Source organism: Pleurodeles waltl, chromosome 12 (assembly GCF_031143425.1).
Source record: "Pleurodeles waltl isolate 20211129_DDA chromosome 12, aPleWal1.hap1.20221129, whole genome shotgun sequence".
In the NCBI taxonomy this organism is placed as follows: domain Eukaryota; kingdom Metazoa; phylum Chordata; class Amphibia; order Caudata; family Salamandridae; genus Pleurodeles; species Pleurodeles waltl.
The window spans coordinates 114,040,501-114,057,581 of NC_090451.1; the positions used below are offsets into that span (position 1 = coordinate 114,040,501).

General features: G+C 47.0%; 1 non-coding gene across 1 annotated transcript; it reads left to right on the top strand.

Annotated features, from left to right (window-relative positions):
* The first annotated feature begins 9,167 nt into the window (after positions 1 to 9,167).
* Positions 9,168 to 9,239, top strand: TRNAH-GUG (transfer RNA histidin (anticodon GUG)). Its single transcript has one exon. It is a non-coding gene; the product is annotated as a tRNA-His (tRNA).
* Positions 9,240 to 17,081: the final 7,842 nt, after the last annotated feature.

Below are 17,081 nucleotides of genomic sequence, written 5' to 3' on the forward strand. Positions count from 1 at the left end.
AGTGCCCTTTCTCCTGCCTTGCCAAGGAAGTGATATCTGCTTATAGCACGTGTCCTACTTTTATAATGTTTACAGCGCACTTCGCCCACTTCATATCTAGCCAAAATCCTTTAGCACTGGGAGACCACGTGTCTGCTGAATATCTTACCTCCACCATTGGGGGTATAAAAGGTGTACTTTGGCTCTGTTGTAAATTATTATATAGGGCTCAATTTGGTTGGGTTGTGAATTGCTGTCAAGCTCTAAATCTCAGAATTCTCTTAGTCACACCTTTTTATGTCTTGCGTACACAGAGAATGTGCTGTGAGACATATTGTTTAGAATTCAGTGGGCTTACCACACGCCCATAGTTTACTTACCCTTAATTGTTTTCTATGTCACTCACATTTGCAATATTTCGATTGCTTAGCTCCCATAGACTGAATCTTCCTTTCTTGTGTTCATTCCTCCATGGAGGATGGACCAAGTACATGTGTTCTTTTCGTCTTTCTCCAGTACGCTATTTTTTATATTTTAAAAGTGTTTTCGTATCATTCTTGGATGTGCAATGTGCTTTCCAACATTCATGACAAGCATACAGCTTATTTTTCACCCTAAACGCCGTCTCTATTGACACTTTAATTACTTTCTCACACTGTATTCCTCTGCATGACTATACTCTACTCCCCTCAGTGCCACTGTACTCTACACTGTGCAACTCTATACCACTCCACTCTACTCAGTTCTACTCCACTCTAATCTACATTGTTCCACTCTATCACTCCACTCTATGCCACTCTAATCTATGCCACTCCACTATACGCCACTTCACTCCACTTTATGCTACTCCATTCTATGCCACTCCACCCTGTAACTCTCTGCTATGCCCCTCTACTCCACTCCACTCCACTCTACTCTATGCCACTTCCCTTCATTCCTCTCTACGCCACCCTACTTCATAGAATGCCACTTTATGTGACTCTATGCTACTCTGCTCTACATCACTCTAGAATACTCAACTGAACTCTACTCTATACAATTCCACTCTACTTTACTCCTCTCCACTCTATGCCTCTCCACTCTATGCTACTCTACTCCAGTCTACTGTACGCCACTTTATTTTATCCCATTCTACTCTACGCCACTGTACACCACTCAACTCTATGCCACTCTACTCCGTTGCACCCCTCTCTACTTTAACCTACTCTACTCCATGCTACTATACTCCACTCTAAGCCACTGTACTCTCCACCACTAAGCTCTATTCCACTCTACTGTATGCCACTCCATGCCACTCTAATCCACCCCACAGAATGCCACTCTACTCTATGCCACTCCACTCAACTCCATGCCATTCCACACTTTTGCACTCTACCCTACTCTGTGCCTCTCCATTCCACTCCATGCTACTCCACTCTATCCCACTACGCTCTACTCTAGTTCACTCTATGCCACTCCACTTTACTCTCTCCCACTCTACTCTATACTACTTCATTCCATGCCACTTCACTGTACTCCACTCCACTCCATCTCACACAATATCACTCAATGGCACTACATGCGCTCTACTCTATGCCACTCTACTGCACACTACTCTATGCTGTGCCACTCTACACTACTCTCCTGTAGGCCTTTCTACTCTATGCCACTTTTTTCTCTGCTCCTCTCTACACCACAGTGTCACTCCATGCAACGCGACTGTATGCTACTCAACTCCACAACACTCTACTTCATGCAGTCCGACTCCACTCCTCCTAATTCTTTGCCACCCCTCTCCATGACACACTGTTCTCTGACTCTATGCCATTCCATGCCACTTCACTCTACACCACACTATGCCACTCTACACCACACTACTTTACTCTATGCTACTCTATGCCATTCTATGCAACCTCACTCCTCTCTACCCCACTCTGCTCTATGCCACTCCATTCCTCACAATGCTAATCAACGCCATGCCAAGGCACACCACTTCATTATATTCCACTGTATTCTATGACACATTACGTCACTCTACTCTTTGCACTTCAATCTACTCCCTTCTATGACCCTCCATTCATCACCACTCCATTGTTTGCTAGTCAAGTTTACGCCACTTCATTCCACACAATGCAACTCTAAAGCAGTATGCACCAAGCAGCTGAATGTGTCTGAAGAGACACCCAGAAAAGAAAAAAACAACAATATGTGGGGGCCTGTTCCGAGCCCCTCCTGGCCTGGAGGAGTTTGGTCGGCCGTGGATTAAGTTTTTGCAGTGTTCACTTCCCCGACCCCAGCACTCATAGAACACTTGAGACTTGCAGGGCAGAGTGGTGGATCTTGTTAAGAAGTCTGGGCTTCTTGGTTTATGGGGAGTCTTGTCACTGGAAGCAGAGAGGTAAATATTTGCTGTGATCTGCTACTCAAAGAAAAGACCCTGATCTAACTTGAAAAGATGGGTTTTAAACAAACACTAAATCTATCCACTCCACCGACACTGTGACCTTTTTTCAGCCTATCAGAGCCACACCAGGGTAGTCTTTTCAGAGCCCAAGTAGCTCGCCGTGATCGTATAGTGATTAGTACTCTGCGTTGTGGCCGCAGCAACCTCGGTTCGAATCCGAGTCACGGCATTGCGGGTGGCAATGTCACGGCAGTTGGGCAGCATTTTTATTCTCACTTCTTAATATTTACATGAGTTAAGAGCTTGAACCTAATTTCGACGGTGAAATTAAATGTCTTTGAAGAACGCGTTAACAATGTTATTATTTATTTCACCTTTCTGCGCTTTTACGTTTGTGGAGGTCCTGATGTGAAAAGTATGAGCTACAGTTTGGTTTCACAGGACCCGGTCAGCAAGAGGGATGGATGTCTGTGTCTCCTGTACCTGCAGCGCCGAGGCTCCTGTACTGACGCGGAGTAGCTTTCAATGTTGAAAGGGATCTGTGAGAAAGTAGCCTCTTTCTAGCCTTGTAACCCCCACTTTTGGCCTGTTTGTGAGTGTATGTCAGGGTGTTTTCACTGTCTCACTGGGATCCTGCTAGCCAGGGCCCAGTGCTCATAGTGAAAACCCTATGTTTTCAGTATGTTTGTTATATGTCACTGGGACCCTGCTAGTCAGGACCCCAGTGCTCATAAGTTTGTGGCCTATAGGTATGTGTTCCCTGTGTGATGCCTAACTGTCTCACTGAGGCTCTGCTAACCAGAACCTCAGTGGTTATGCTCTCTCATTTCTTTTAAATTGTCACTAACAGTCTAGTGACCAATTTTACCAATTTACGTTGGCTTACTGGAACACCCTTATAATTCCCTAGTATATGGTACTGAGGTACCCAGGGTATTGGGGTTCCAGGAGATCCCTATGGGCTGCAGCATTTCCTTTGCCACCCATAGGGAGCTCTGACAATTCTTACACAGGCCTGCCACTGCAGCCTGAGTGAAATAACGTCCACGTTATTTCACAGCCATTTTACACTGCACTTAAGTAACTTATAAGTCACCTATATGTCTAACCTTTACCTGGTAAAGGTTAGGTGCAAAGTTACTTAGTGTGAGGGCACCCTGGCACTAGCCAAGGTGCCCCCACATTGTTCAGGGCCAATTCCCTGAACTTTGTGAGTGCGGGGACACCATTACACGCGTGCACTACATATAGGTCACTACCTATATGTAGCTTCACAATGGTAACTCCGAATATGGCCATGTAACATGTCTAAGATCATGGAATTGCCCCCTCTATGCCATCCTGGCATTGTTGGTACAATTCCATGATCCCAGTGGTCTGTAGCACAGACCCTGGTACTGCCAAACTGCCTTTCCTGGGGTTTCACTGCAGCTGCTGCTGCTGCCAACCCCTCAGACAGGTTTCTGCCCCCCTGGGGTCAAGCCAGGCTTGTCCCAGGATGGCAGAACAAAGGACTTCCTCTGAGAGAGGGTGTTACACCCTCTCCCTTTGGAAAATGGTGTGAAGGCAGGGGAGGAGTAGCCTCCCCCAGCGTCTGGAAATGCTTTCTTGAGCACAGATGTGCCCAATTCTGCATAAGCCAGTCTACACCGGTTCAGGGACCCCTTAGCCCCTGCTCTGGCACGAAACTGGACAAAGGAAAGGGGAGTGACCACTCCCCTGACCTGCACCTCCCCTGGGAGGTGTCCAGAGCTCCTCCAGTGTGCTCCAGACCTCTGCCATCTCTTCACCTTCTGATAAGGAAACGACCGCTGACCGCGCTGGAAGCCTGCAAACCTGCAACATAGTAGCAAAGACGACTACTGCAACTCTGTAACGCTGATCCTGCCGCCTTCTCGACTGTTTTCCTGCTTGTGCATGCTGTGGGGGTAGCCTGCCTCCTCTCTGCACCAGAAGCTCCGAAGAAATCTCCCGTGGGTCGACGGAATCTTCCCCCTGCAACCGCAGGCACCAAAAAGCTGCATTACCGGTCCCTTGGGTCTCCTCTCAGCACGACGAGCGAGGTCCCTCGAATCTAGCGACGCTGTCCAAGTGACCCCCACAGTCCAGTGACTCTTCAGCCCAAGTTTGGTGGAGGTAAGTCCTTGCCTCACCTCGCTGGGCTGCATTGCTGGGAACCGCGACTTTGCAGCTACTCCGGCCCCTGTGCACTTCCGGCGGAAATCCTTCGTGCACAGCCAAGCCTGGGTCCACGGCACTCAAACCTGCATTGCACGACTTTCTAAGTTGGTCTCCGGCGACGTGGGACTCCTTTGTGCAACTTCGGCAAGCACCGTTTCACGCATCCTTGTAGTGCCTGTTTCTGGCACTTCTCCGGGAGCTACCTGCTTCAGTGAGGGCTCTTTGTCTTGCACGACGTCCCCTCTCTCTTCAGGTCCAATTTGCGACCTCCTGGTCCCTTCTGGGCCCCAGCAGCGTCCAAAAACGCCAAACGTACGATTTGCAGCTTGCAAGGCTTGTTGGCGTTCTTTCGGCGGGAAAACACTTCTGCACGACTCTACACGGCGAGCGGAATTCGTCCACCAAAGGGGAAGTCTCTAGCCCTTTTCGTTCCTGCAGAAACCTCAGCTTCTTCTGTCCAGTCGAAGCTTCTTTGCACCCGCAGCTGGCATTTCCTGGGCATCTGCCCATCTCCGACTTGCTTGTGACTTTTGGACTTGGTCCCCTTGTTCCACAGGTACCCTAGATTGGAAATCCACAGTTGTTGCATTGCTGGTTTGTGTCTTTCCTGCATTATTCCTCTAACACAACTATTTTGTCCTTAGGGGAACTTTAGTGCACTTTGCACTCACTTTTCAGGGTCTTGGGGAGGGTTATTTTTCTAACTCTCACTATTTTCTAATAGTCCCAGCGACCCTCTACAAGGTCACATAGGTTTGGGGTCCATTCGTGGTTCGCATTCCACTTTTGGAGTAAATGGTTTGTGTTGCCCCTACCCCTATGTTTCCCCATTGCATCCTATTGTAACTATACATTGTTTGCACTGTTTTCTAAGACTATACTGCATATTTTTGCTATTGTGTATATATATCTGGTGTATATTTCCTATCCTCTCACTGAGGGTACACTCTAAGATACTTTGGCATATTGTCATAAAAATAAAGTACCTTTATTTTTAGTATAACTGTGTATTGTGTTTTCTTATGATATTGTGCATATGACACTAAGTGGTACTGTAGTAGCTTCACACGTCTCCTAGTTCAGCCTGAGCTGCTCTGCTAAGCTACCATTATCTATCAGCCGAAGCTGCTAGACACCCTATACACTAATAAGGGATAACTGGGCCTGGTGCAAGGTGCAAGTACCCCTTGGTACTCACTACAAGCCAGTCCAGCCTCCTACAAACACTATTTGTTAAACAAACCTTCACAGTCAGAAGGGCTTCCAGGCGCTGTTATTTATTAAAAAAACTGCAAAGAACACCAGTTTATACAATGTTGATGACATTTACTTCACCCCTTTATTGTTGCATTAATGGGTTTTCAAGTCACAAAACGGGTCCCTGATGAAGCCTAAGTGGACTTCTGAGCTGCTGTAGCTCTGTGGGGTCTCCAGCTCTCCTAGGGCCTCAGATCTACCACTACAACACCAGCCTGACCCTAAGTTGTGCAGTAGATTTTTTATTTTTTTTATTTATTGGTATTTCAGATGGTACATATTATTCACAGGATTGTAACAGGTTGCAGAGCTGTATGAATCACCTTTCCATGACAACTTTTGAACATTTACCCATTACTGCTATTATATTATGCTACCACCACGCTGAGGGCTGTTCCTTGCATAAATCTGTAAGCAGGCTTGTGATCTGTGGTGTGGGCCTCCTGTGGGTCTCCGGTTCAGCGCTGTATGCCCATGGAGCAGGGTGGTCGGTTCCCACCATTTCCAGCTCTGGCACGTCAGGTACTCATCATCTCTTATTACAACAAATAACAAGCAAGCCAAACAACTTGCCCAGAAACCGAGACCTAACTACGCATCGTGTGAGTGTGTCTACAGCTGTATGGGGCCCAGCCGGGGGGGGAAGGGACCCAGGGGAACCCTCCTCAGTGTATGATCTTCCAGGGAGGTCTAGGAGAGGTGTGTTTGTCGTGCTCCTAACTACGCAAGATAAGAGGCCCATCTGCATCGTCATCATAGTCATGTCAGGAGTGTTCCATGCTCCCGCCACCTCTGCCCATAGGGGAGCTATCTGTCTGTTCCTCAGCCCTCTCATTTCTTCCCACTGAAGTGCCCTTTCTCCTGCCTTGCCAAGGAAGTGATGTCTGCTTATAGCACGTGTCCTACTTATATAATGTTTACAGCGCACTTCGCCCACTTCATATCTAGCCAAAATCCTTTAGCACTGGGAGACCACGTGTCTGCTGAATATCTTACCTCCACCATTGGGGGTATAAAAGGTGTACTTTGGCTCTGTTGTAAATTATTATATAGGGCTCAATTTGGTTGGGTTGTGAATTGCTGTCAAGCTCTAAATCTCAGAATTCTCTTAGTCACACCTTTTTATGTCTTGCGTACACAGAGAATGTGCTGTGAGACATATTGTTTAGAATTCAGTGGGCTTACCACACGCCCATAGTTTACTTACCCTTAATTGTTTTCTATGTCACTCACATTTGCAATATTTCGATTGCTTAGCTCCCATAGACTGAATCTTCCTTTCTTGTGTTCATTCCTCCATGGAGGATGGACCAAGTACATGTGTTCTTTTCGTCTTTCTCCAGTACGCTATTTTTTATATTTTAAAAGTGTTTTCGTATCATTCTTGGATGTGCAATGTGCTTTCCAACATTCATGACAAGCATACAGCTTATTTTTCACCCTAAACGCCGTCTCTATTGACACTTTAGTTACTTTCTCACACTGTATTCCTCTGCATGACTATACTCTACTCCCCTCAGTGCCACTGTACTCTACACTGTGCAACTCTATACCACTCCACTCTACTCAGTTCTACTCCACTCTAATCTACATTGTTCCACTCTATCACTCCACTCTATGCCACTCTAATCTATGCCACTCCACTATACGCCACTTCACTCCACTTTATGCTACTCCATTCTATGCCACTCCACCCTGTAACTCTCTGCTATGCCCCTCTACTCCACTCCACTCCACTCTACTCTATGCCACTTCCCTTCATTCCTCTCTACGCCACCCTACTTCATAGAATGCCACTTTATGTGACTCTATGCCACTCTGCTCTACATCACTCTAGAATACTCAACTGAACTCTACTCTATACAATTCCACTCTACTTTACTACTCTCCACTCTATGCCTCTCCACTCTATGCTACTCTACTCCAGTCTACTGTACGCCACTTTATTTTATCCCATTCTACTCTACGCCACTGTACACCACTCAACTCTATGCCACTCTACTCCGTTGCACCCCTCTCTACTTTAACCTACTCTACTCCATGCTACTATACTCCACTCTAAGCCACTGTACTCTCCACCACTAAGCTCTATTCCACTCTACTGTATGCCACTCCATGCCACTCTAATCCACCCCACAGAATGCCACTCTACTCTATGCCACTCCACTCAACTCCATGCCATTCCACACTTTTGCACTCTACCCTACTCTGTGCCTCTCCATTCCACTCCATGCTACTCCACTCTATCCCACTACGCTCTACTCTAGTTCACTCTATGCCACTCCACTTTACTCTCTCCCACTCTACTCTATACTACTTCATTCCATGCCACTTCACTGTACTCCACTCCACTCCATCTCACACAATATCACTCAATGGCACTACATGCGCTCTACTCTATGCCACTCTACTGCACACTACTCTATGCTGTGCCACTCTACACTACTCTCCTGTAGGCCTTTCTACTCTATGCCACTTTTTTCTCTGCTCCTCTCTACACCACAGTGTCACTCCATGCAACGCGACTGTATGCTACTCAACTCCACAACACTCTACTTCATGCAGTCCGACTCCACTCCTCCTAATTCTTTGCCACCCCTCTCCATGACACACTGTTCTCTGACTCTATGCCATTCCATGCCACTTCACTCTACACCACACTATGCCACTCTACACCACACTACTTTACTCTATGCTACTCTATGCCATTCTATGCAACCTCACTCCTCTCTACCCCACTCTGCTCTATGCCACTCCATTCCTCACAATGCTAATCAACGCCATGCCAAGGCACACCACTTCATTATATTCCACTGTATTCTATGACACATTACGTCACTCTACTCTTTGCACTTCAATCTACTCCCTTCTATGACCCTCCATTCATCACCACTCCATTGTTTGCTAGTCAAGTTTACGCCACTTCATTCCACACAATGCAACTCTAAAGCAGTATGCACCAAGCAGCTGAATGTGTCTGAAGAGACACCCAGAAAAGACAAAAACAACAATATGTGGGGGCCTGTTCCGAGCCCCTCCTGGCCTGGAGGAGTTTGGTCGGCCGTGGATTAAGTTTTTGCAGTGTTCACTTCCCCGACCCCAGCACTCATAGAACACTTGAGACTTGCAGGGCAGAGTGGTGGATCTTGTTAAGAAGTCTGGGCTTCTTGGTTTATGGGGAGTCTTGTCACTGGAAGCAGAGAGGTAAATATTTGCTGTGATCTGCTACTCAAAGAAAAGACCCTGATCTAACTTGAAAAGATGGGTTTTAAACAAACACTAAATCTATCCACTCCACCGACACTGTGACCTTTTTTCAGCCTATCAGAGCCACACCAGGGTAGTCTTTTCAGAGCCCAAGTAGCTTGCCGTGATCGTATAGTGGTTAGTACTCTGCGTTGTGGCCGCAGCAACCTCGGTTCGAATCCGAGTCACGGCATTGCGGGTGGCAATGTCACGGCAGTTGGGCAGCATTTTTATTCTCACTTCTTAATATTTACATGAGTTAAGAGCTTGAACCTAATTTCGACGGTGAAATTAAATGTCTTTGAAGAACGCGTTAACAATGTTATTATTTATTTCACCTTTCTGCGCTTTTACGTTTGTGGCGGTCCTGATGTGAAAAGTATGAGCTACAGTTTGGTTTCACAGGACCCGGTCAGCAAGAGGGATGGATGTCTGTGTCTCCTGTACCTGCAGCGCCGAGGCTCCTGTACTGACGCGGAGTAGCTTTCAATGTTGAAAGGGATCTGTGAGAAAGTAGCCTCTTTCTAGCCTTGTTACCCCCACTTTTGGCCTGTTTGTGAGTGTATGTCAGGGTGTTTTCACTGTCTCACTGGGATCCTGCTAGCCAGGGCCCAGTGCTCATAGTGAAAACCCTATGTTTTCAGTATGTTTGTTATATGTCACTGGGACCCTGCTAGTCAGGACCCCAGTGCTCATAAGTTTGTGGCCTATAGGTATGTGTTCCCTGTGTGATGCCTAACTGTCTCACTGAGGCTCTGCTAACCAGAACCTCAGTGGTTATGCTCTCTCATTTCTTTTAAATTGTCACTAACAGTCTAGTGACCAATTTTACCAATTTACGTTGGCTTACTGGAACACCCTTATAATTCCCTAGTATATGGTACTGAGGTACCCAGGGTATTGGGGTTCCAGGAGATCCCTATGGGCTGCAGCATTTCCTTTGCCACCCATAGGGAGCTCTGACAATTCTTACACAGGCCTGCCACTGCAGCCTGAGTGAAATAACGTCCACGTTATTTCACAGCCATTTTACACTGCACTTAAGTAACTTATAAGTCACCTATATGTCTAACCTTTACCTGGTAAAGGTTAGGTGCAAAGTTACTTAGTGTGAGGGCACCCTGGCACTAGCCAAGGTGCCCCCACATTGTTCAGGGCCAATTCCCTGAACTTTGTGAGTGCGGGGACACCATTACACGCGTGCACTACATATAGGTCACTACCTATATGTAGCTTCACAATGGTAACTCCGAATATGGCCATGTAACATGTCTAAGATCATGGAATTGCCCCCTCTATGCCATCCTGGCATTGTTGGTACAATTCCATGATCCCAGTGGTCTGTAGCACAGACCCTGGTACTGCCAAACTGCCTTTCCTGGGGTTTCACTGCAGCTGCTGCTGCTGCCAACCCCTCAGACAGGTTTCTGCCCCCCTGGGGTCAAGCCAGGCTTGTCCCAGGATGGCAGAACAAAGGACTTCCTCTGAGAGAGGGTGTTACACCCTCTCCCTTTGGAAAATGGTGTGAAGGCAGGGGAGGAGTAGCCTCCCCCAGCGTCTGGAAATGCTTTCTTGAGCACAGATGTGCCCAATTCTGCATAAGCCAGTCTACACCGGTTCAGGGACCCCTTAGCCCCTGCTCTGGCACGAAACTGGACAAAGGAAAGGGGAGTGACCACTCCCCTGACCTGCACCTCCCCTGGGAGGTGTCCAGAGCTCCTCCAGTGTGCTCCAGACCTCTGCCATCTCTTCACCTTCTGATAAGGAAACGACCGCTGACCGCGCTGGAAGCCTGCAAACCTGCAACATAGTAGCAAAGACGACTACTGCAACTCTGTAACGCTGATCCTGCCGCCTTCTCGACTGTTTTCCTGCTTGTGCATGCTGTGGGGGTAGCCTGCCTCCTCTCTGCACCAGAAGCTCCGAAGAAATCTCCCGTGGGTCGACGGAATCTTCCCCCTGCAACCGCAGGCACCAAAAAGCTGCATTACCGGTCCCTTGGGTCTCCTCTCAGCACGACGAGCGAGGTCCCTCGAATCTAGCGACGCTGTCCAAGTGACCCCCACAGTCCAGTGACTCTTCAGCCCAAGTTTGGTGGAGGTAAGTCCTTGCCTCACCTCGCTGGGCTGCATTGCTGGGAACCGCGACTTTGCAGCTACTCCGGCCCCTGTGCACTTCCGGCGGAAATCCTTCGTGCACAGCCAAGCCTGGGTCCACGGCACTCAAACCTGCATTGCACGACTTTCTAAGTTGGTCTCCGGCGACGTGGGACTCCTTTGTGCAACTTCGGCAAGCACCATTTCACGCATCCTTGTAGTGCCTGTTTCTGGCACTTCTCCGGGAGCTACCTGCTTCAGTGAGGGCTCTTTGTCTTGCTCGACGTCCCCTCTCTCTTCAGGTCCAATTTGCGACCTCCTGGTCCCTTCTGGGCCCCAGCAGCGTCCAAAAACGCCAAACGTACGATTTGCAGCTTGCAAGGCTTGTTGGCGTTCTTTCGGCGGGAAAACACTTTTGCACGACTCTACACGGCGAGCCAAATTCCTCCACCAAAGGGGAAGTCTCTAGCCCTTTTCGTTCCTGCAGAAACCTCAGCTTCTTCTGTCCAGTCGAAGCTTCTTTGCACCCGCAGCTGGCATTTCCTGGGCATCTGCCCATCTCCGACTTGCTTGTGACTTTTGGACTTGGTCCCCTTGTTCCACAGGTACCCTAGATTGGAAATCCACAGTTGTTGCATTGCTGGTTTGTGTCTTTCCTGCATTATTCCTCTAACACAACTATTTTGTCCTTAGGGGAACTTTAGTGCACTTTGCACTCACTTTTCAGGGTCTTGGGGAGGGTTATTTTTCTAACTCTCACTATTTTCTAATAGTCCCAGCGACCCTCTACAAGGTCACATAGGTTTGGGGTCCATTCGTGGTTCGCATTCCACTTTTGGAGTATATGGTTTGTGTTGCCCCTACCCCTATGTTTCCCCATTGCATCCTATTGTAACTATACATTGTTTGCACTGTTTTCTAAGACTATACTGCATATTTTTGCTATTGTGTATATATATCTGGTGTATATTTCCTATCCTCTCACTGAGGGTACACTCTAAGATACTTTGGCATATTGTCATAAAAATAAAGTACCTTTATTTTTAGTATAACTGTGTATTGTGTTTTCTTATGATATTGTGCATATGACACTAAGTGGTACTGTAGTAGCTTCACACGTCTCCTAGTTCAGCCTGAGCTGCTCTGCTAAGCTACCATTATCTATCAGCCGAAGCTGCTAGACACCCTATACACTAATAAGGGATAACTGGGCCTGGTGCAAGGTGCAAGTACCCCTTGGTACTCACTACAAGCCAGTCCAGCCTCCTACAAACACTATTTGTTAAACAAACCTTCACAGTCAGAAGGGCTTCCAGGCGCTGTTATTTATTAAAAAAACTGCAAAGAACACCAGTTTATGCAATGTTGATGACATTTACTTCACCCATTTATTGTTGCATTAATGGGTTTTCAAGTCACAAAACGGGTCCCTGATGAAGCCTAAGTGGACTTCTGAGCTGCTGTAGCTCTGTGAGGTCTCCAGCTCTCCTAGGGCCTCAGATCTACCACTACAACACCAGCTTTACCCTAAGTTGTGCAGCAGATTTTTTATTTTTTTTATTTATTGGTATTTCAGATGGTACATATTATTCACAGGATTGTAACAGGTTGCAGAGCTGTATGAATCTCCTTTCCATGACAACTTTTGAACAGTTACCCATTACTGCTATTATATTATGTTACCACCACGCTGAGGGCTGTTCCTTGCATAAATCTGTAAGCAGGCTTGTGATCTGTGGTGTGGGCCTCCTGTGGGTCTCCGGTTCAGCGCTGTATGCCCATGGAGCAGGGTGGTCGGTTGCCACCATTTCCAGCTCTGGCACGTCAGGTACTCATCATCTCTTATTACAACAAATAACAAGCAAGCCAAACAACTTGCCCAGAAACGAGACCTAACTACGCATCGTGTGAGTGTGTCTACAGCTGTATGGGGCCCAGCCGGGGGGGGGAAGGGACCCAGGGGAACCCTCCCCAGTGTATGATCTTCCAGGGAGGTCTAGGAGAGGTGTGTTTGTCGTGCTCCTAACTCCGCAAGTTAAGAGGCCCATCTGCATCGTCATCATAGTCATGTCAGGAGTGTTCCATGCTCCCGCCACCTCTGCCCATAGGGGAGCTATCTGTCTGTTCCTCAGCCCTCTCATTTCTTCCCTCTGAAGTGCCCTTTCTTCTGCCTTGCCAAGGAAGTGATGTCTGCTTATAGCACGTGTCCTACTTTTATAATGTTTTCAGGGCACTTCGCCCACTTCATATCTAGCCAAAATCCTTTAGCACTGGGAGACCACGTGTCTGCTGAATATCTTACCTCCACCATTGGGGGTATAAAAGGTGTACTTTGGCTCTGTTGTAAATTATTATATAGGGCTCAATTTGGTTGGGTTGTGAATTGCTGTCAAGCTCTAAATCTCAGAATTCTCTTAGTCAAACCTTTTTATGTCTTCGTACACAGTGAATGTACTGTGAGACATATTGTTTAGAATTCAGTGGGCTTACCACACGCCCATAGCTTACTTACCATTAATTGTTTTCTATGTCACTCACATTTGCAATATTTCGATTGCTTAGCTCCCATAGACTGAATCTTCCTTTCTTGTGTTCATTCCTCCATGGAGGATGGACCAAGTACATGTGTTCTTTTCGTCTTTCTACAGTACGCTATTTTTTATATTTTAAAAGTGTTTTCGTATCATTCTTGGATGTGCAATGTGCTTTCCAACATTCATGACAAGCATACAGCTTATTTTTCACCCTAAACGCCGTCTCTATTGACACTTTAGTTACTTTCTCACACTGTATTCCTCTGCATGACTATACTCTACTCCCCTCAGTGCCACTGTACTCTACACTGTGCAACTCTATACCACTCCACTCTACTCAGTTCTACTCCACTCTAATCTACATTGTTCCACTCTATCACTCCACTCTATGCCACTCTAATCTATGCCACTCCACTATACGCCACTTCACTCCACTTTATGCTACTCCATTCTATGCCACTCCACCCTGTCACTCTCTGCTATGCCCCTCTACTCCACTCCACTCCACTCTACTCTATGCCACTTCCCTTCATTCCTCTCTACGCCACCCTACTTCATAGAATGCCACTTTATGTGACTCTATGCCACTCTGCTCTACATCACTCTAGAATACTCAACTGAACTCTACTCTATACAACTCCACTCTACTTTACTCCTCTCCACTCTATGCCTCTCCACTCTATGCTACTCTACTCCAGTCTACTGTACGCCACTTTATTTTATCCCATTTTTCTCTACGCCACTGTACACCACTCAACTCTATGCCACTTTACTCCGTTGCACCCCTCTCTACTCTACGCTACTCTACTCCATGCTACTATACTCCACTCTAAGCCACTGTACTCTCCACCACTAAGCTCTATTCCACTCTACTGTATGCCACTACATGCCACTCTAATCCACCCCACAGAATGCCACTCTACTCTATGCCACTCCACTCAACTCCATGCCATTCCACACTTTTGCACTCTACCCTACTCTGTGCCTCTCCATTCCACTCCATGCCACTCCACTCTATCCCACTGCGCTCTACTCTAGTTCACTCTATACCACTCCACTTTACTCTCTCCCACTCTACTCTATACTACTTCATTCCATGCCACTTCACTGTACTCCACTCCACTCCATCTCACACAATATCACTCAATGGCACTACATGTGCTCTACTCTATGCCACTCTACTGCACACTACTCTATGCTGTGCCCCTCTACACTACTCTCCTGTAGGCCTTTCTACTCTATGCCACTTTTTACTCTGCTCCTCTCTACACCACAGTGTCACTCCATGCAATGCGACTGTATGCTACTCAACTCCATAACACTCTACTTCATGCAGTCCGACTCCACTCCTCCTTATTCTTTGCCACCCATCTCCATGACACACTGTTCTCTGACTCTATGCCATTCCATGCCACTTCACTCTACACCACACTATGCCACTCTACACCACACTACTTTACTCTATGCTACTCTATGCCATTCTATGCAACCTCACTCCTCTCTACCCCACTCTGCTCTATGCCACTCCATTCCTCACAATGCTATTCAACGCCATGCCAAGGCACACCACTTCATTATATTCCACTGTATTCTATGACACATTACGTCACTCTACTCTTTGCACTTCAATCTACTCCCTTCTATGACCCTCCATCATCACCACTCCATTGTTTGCTAGTCAAGTTTACGCCACTTCATTCCACACAATGCAACACTAAAGCAGTATGCACCAAGCAGCTGAATGTGTCTGAAGAGACACCCAGAAAAGAAAAAAACAACAATATGTGGGGGCCTGTTCCGAGCCCCTCCTGGCCTGGAGGAGTTTGGTCGGCCGTGGATTAAGTTTTTGCAGTGTTCACTTCCCCGACCCCAGCACTCATAGAACACTTGAGACTTGCAGGGCAGAGTGGTGGATCTTGTTAAGAAGTCTGGGCTTCTTGGTTTATGGGGAGTCTTGTCACTGGAAGCAGAGAGGTAAATATTTGCTGTGATCTGCTACTCAAAGAAAAGACCCTGATCTAACTTGAAAAGATGGGTTTTAAACAAACGCTAAATCTATCCACTCCACGGACACTGTGACCTTTTTTCAGCCTATCAGAGCCACACCAGGGTAGTCTTTTCAGAGCCCAAGTAGCTCGCCGTGATTGAATAGTGGTTAGTACTCTGCGTTGTGGCCGCAGCAACCTCGGTTCGAATCCGAGTCACGGCATTGCGTGTGGCAATGTCACGGCAGTTGGGCAGCATTTTTATTCTCACTTCTTAATATTTACATGAGTTAAGAGCTTGAACCTAAATTCAACGGTGAAATTAAATGTCTTTGAAGAACGCGTTAACAATGTTATTATTTATTTCACCTTTCTGCGCTTTTACGTTTGTGGCGGTCCTGATGTGAAAAGTATGAGCTACAGTTTGGTTTCACGGGACCCGGTCAGCAAGAGGGATGGATGTCTGTGTCTCCTGTACCTGCAGCGCCGAGGCTCCTGTACTGACGCGGAGTAGCTTTCAATGTTGAAAGGGATCCTGCTAGTCAAATATCAGTTTTTGCAGCAATTCAGGCCGCGAAGAAAAAAGGTCTAAAAATAAATATTTGTATAGAAAGTAAGACTGAGCTCCCAAGGGTCTGAAAGAAAGAGGCGACGGAGACGGACACTGAGAGGCGCGCTCACCCAATCAGCGTTTGGCTTCATCATCCCGCACCCGACTGATCACCGGGCAGCTAGAGGGAAAGTTTTAAAACTTAAGCCAAGTTTATTAGTCGTGGTCGAATCGTGAATTACACAATTACGCTCCTTTGTGGAATTTGGAGTAATGTGGGGAAAGACATCTACCCAAGAGCGGAGGAAAAGAGCGCGAGCAGCGGCTGTTGTGCCAGTTCTGTTGCATTTAGAGCGATTTTCTTGTGCAAAGTGTATGTCAGGTTCCTTTCGGATCTGAGCGTGTATTTTGCACCAGGAAAATAGCCTTGTGTAATTCTGTACAACCTCGCATAATGTTGCTGCAATTTCGCGTAATTACACTGCAGTGAATTACACTGGTTACGCCCATCCCTACATTTGACTCATGTTTAACAGAGAGGTCCGTCCATCTATTGATCCATTCATCTGTCCATCCATCTTTTTGCCTGTGTGCCTGCTTATCTATCTGCTCACCTACCTGTGCGTGACTGTGAACCTGTCTAACAGAGTGTTGATGCCTGGCTGTATGCTTTGTTAACACTATAACGCTCATAGGGACATTGAGGAGATCTTGGCGCTATGTTTTTTTTTGGTATGAAGCAACCGTTTTCAAATCCTGACAGTCCACACAAAGTTGATCATATGTGATCCCATTTTCATACCAACAGCTGCTTCTCTATATACTTATCGGTCCACGTCTATTACTACATGTGCTTTCTATTTACTTTCT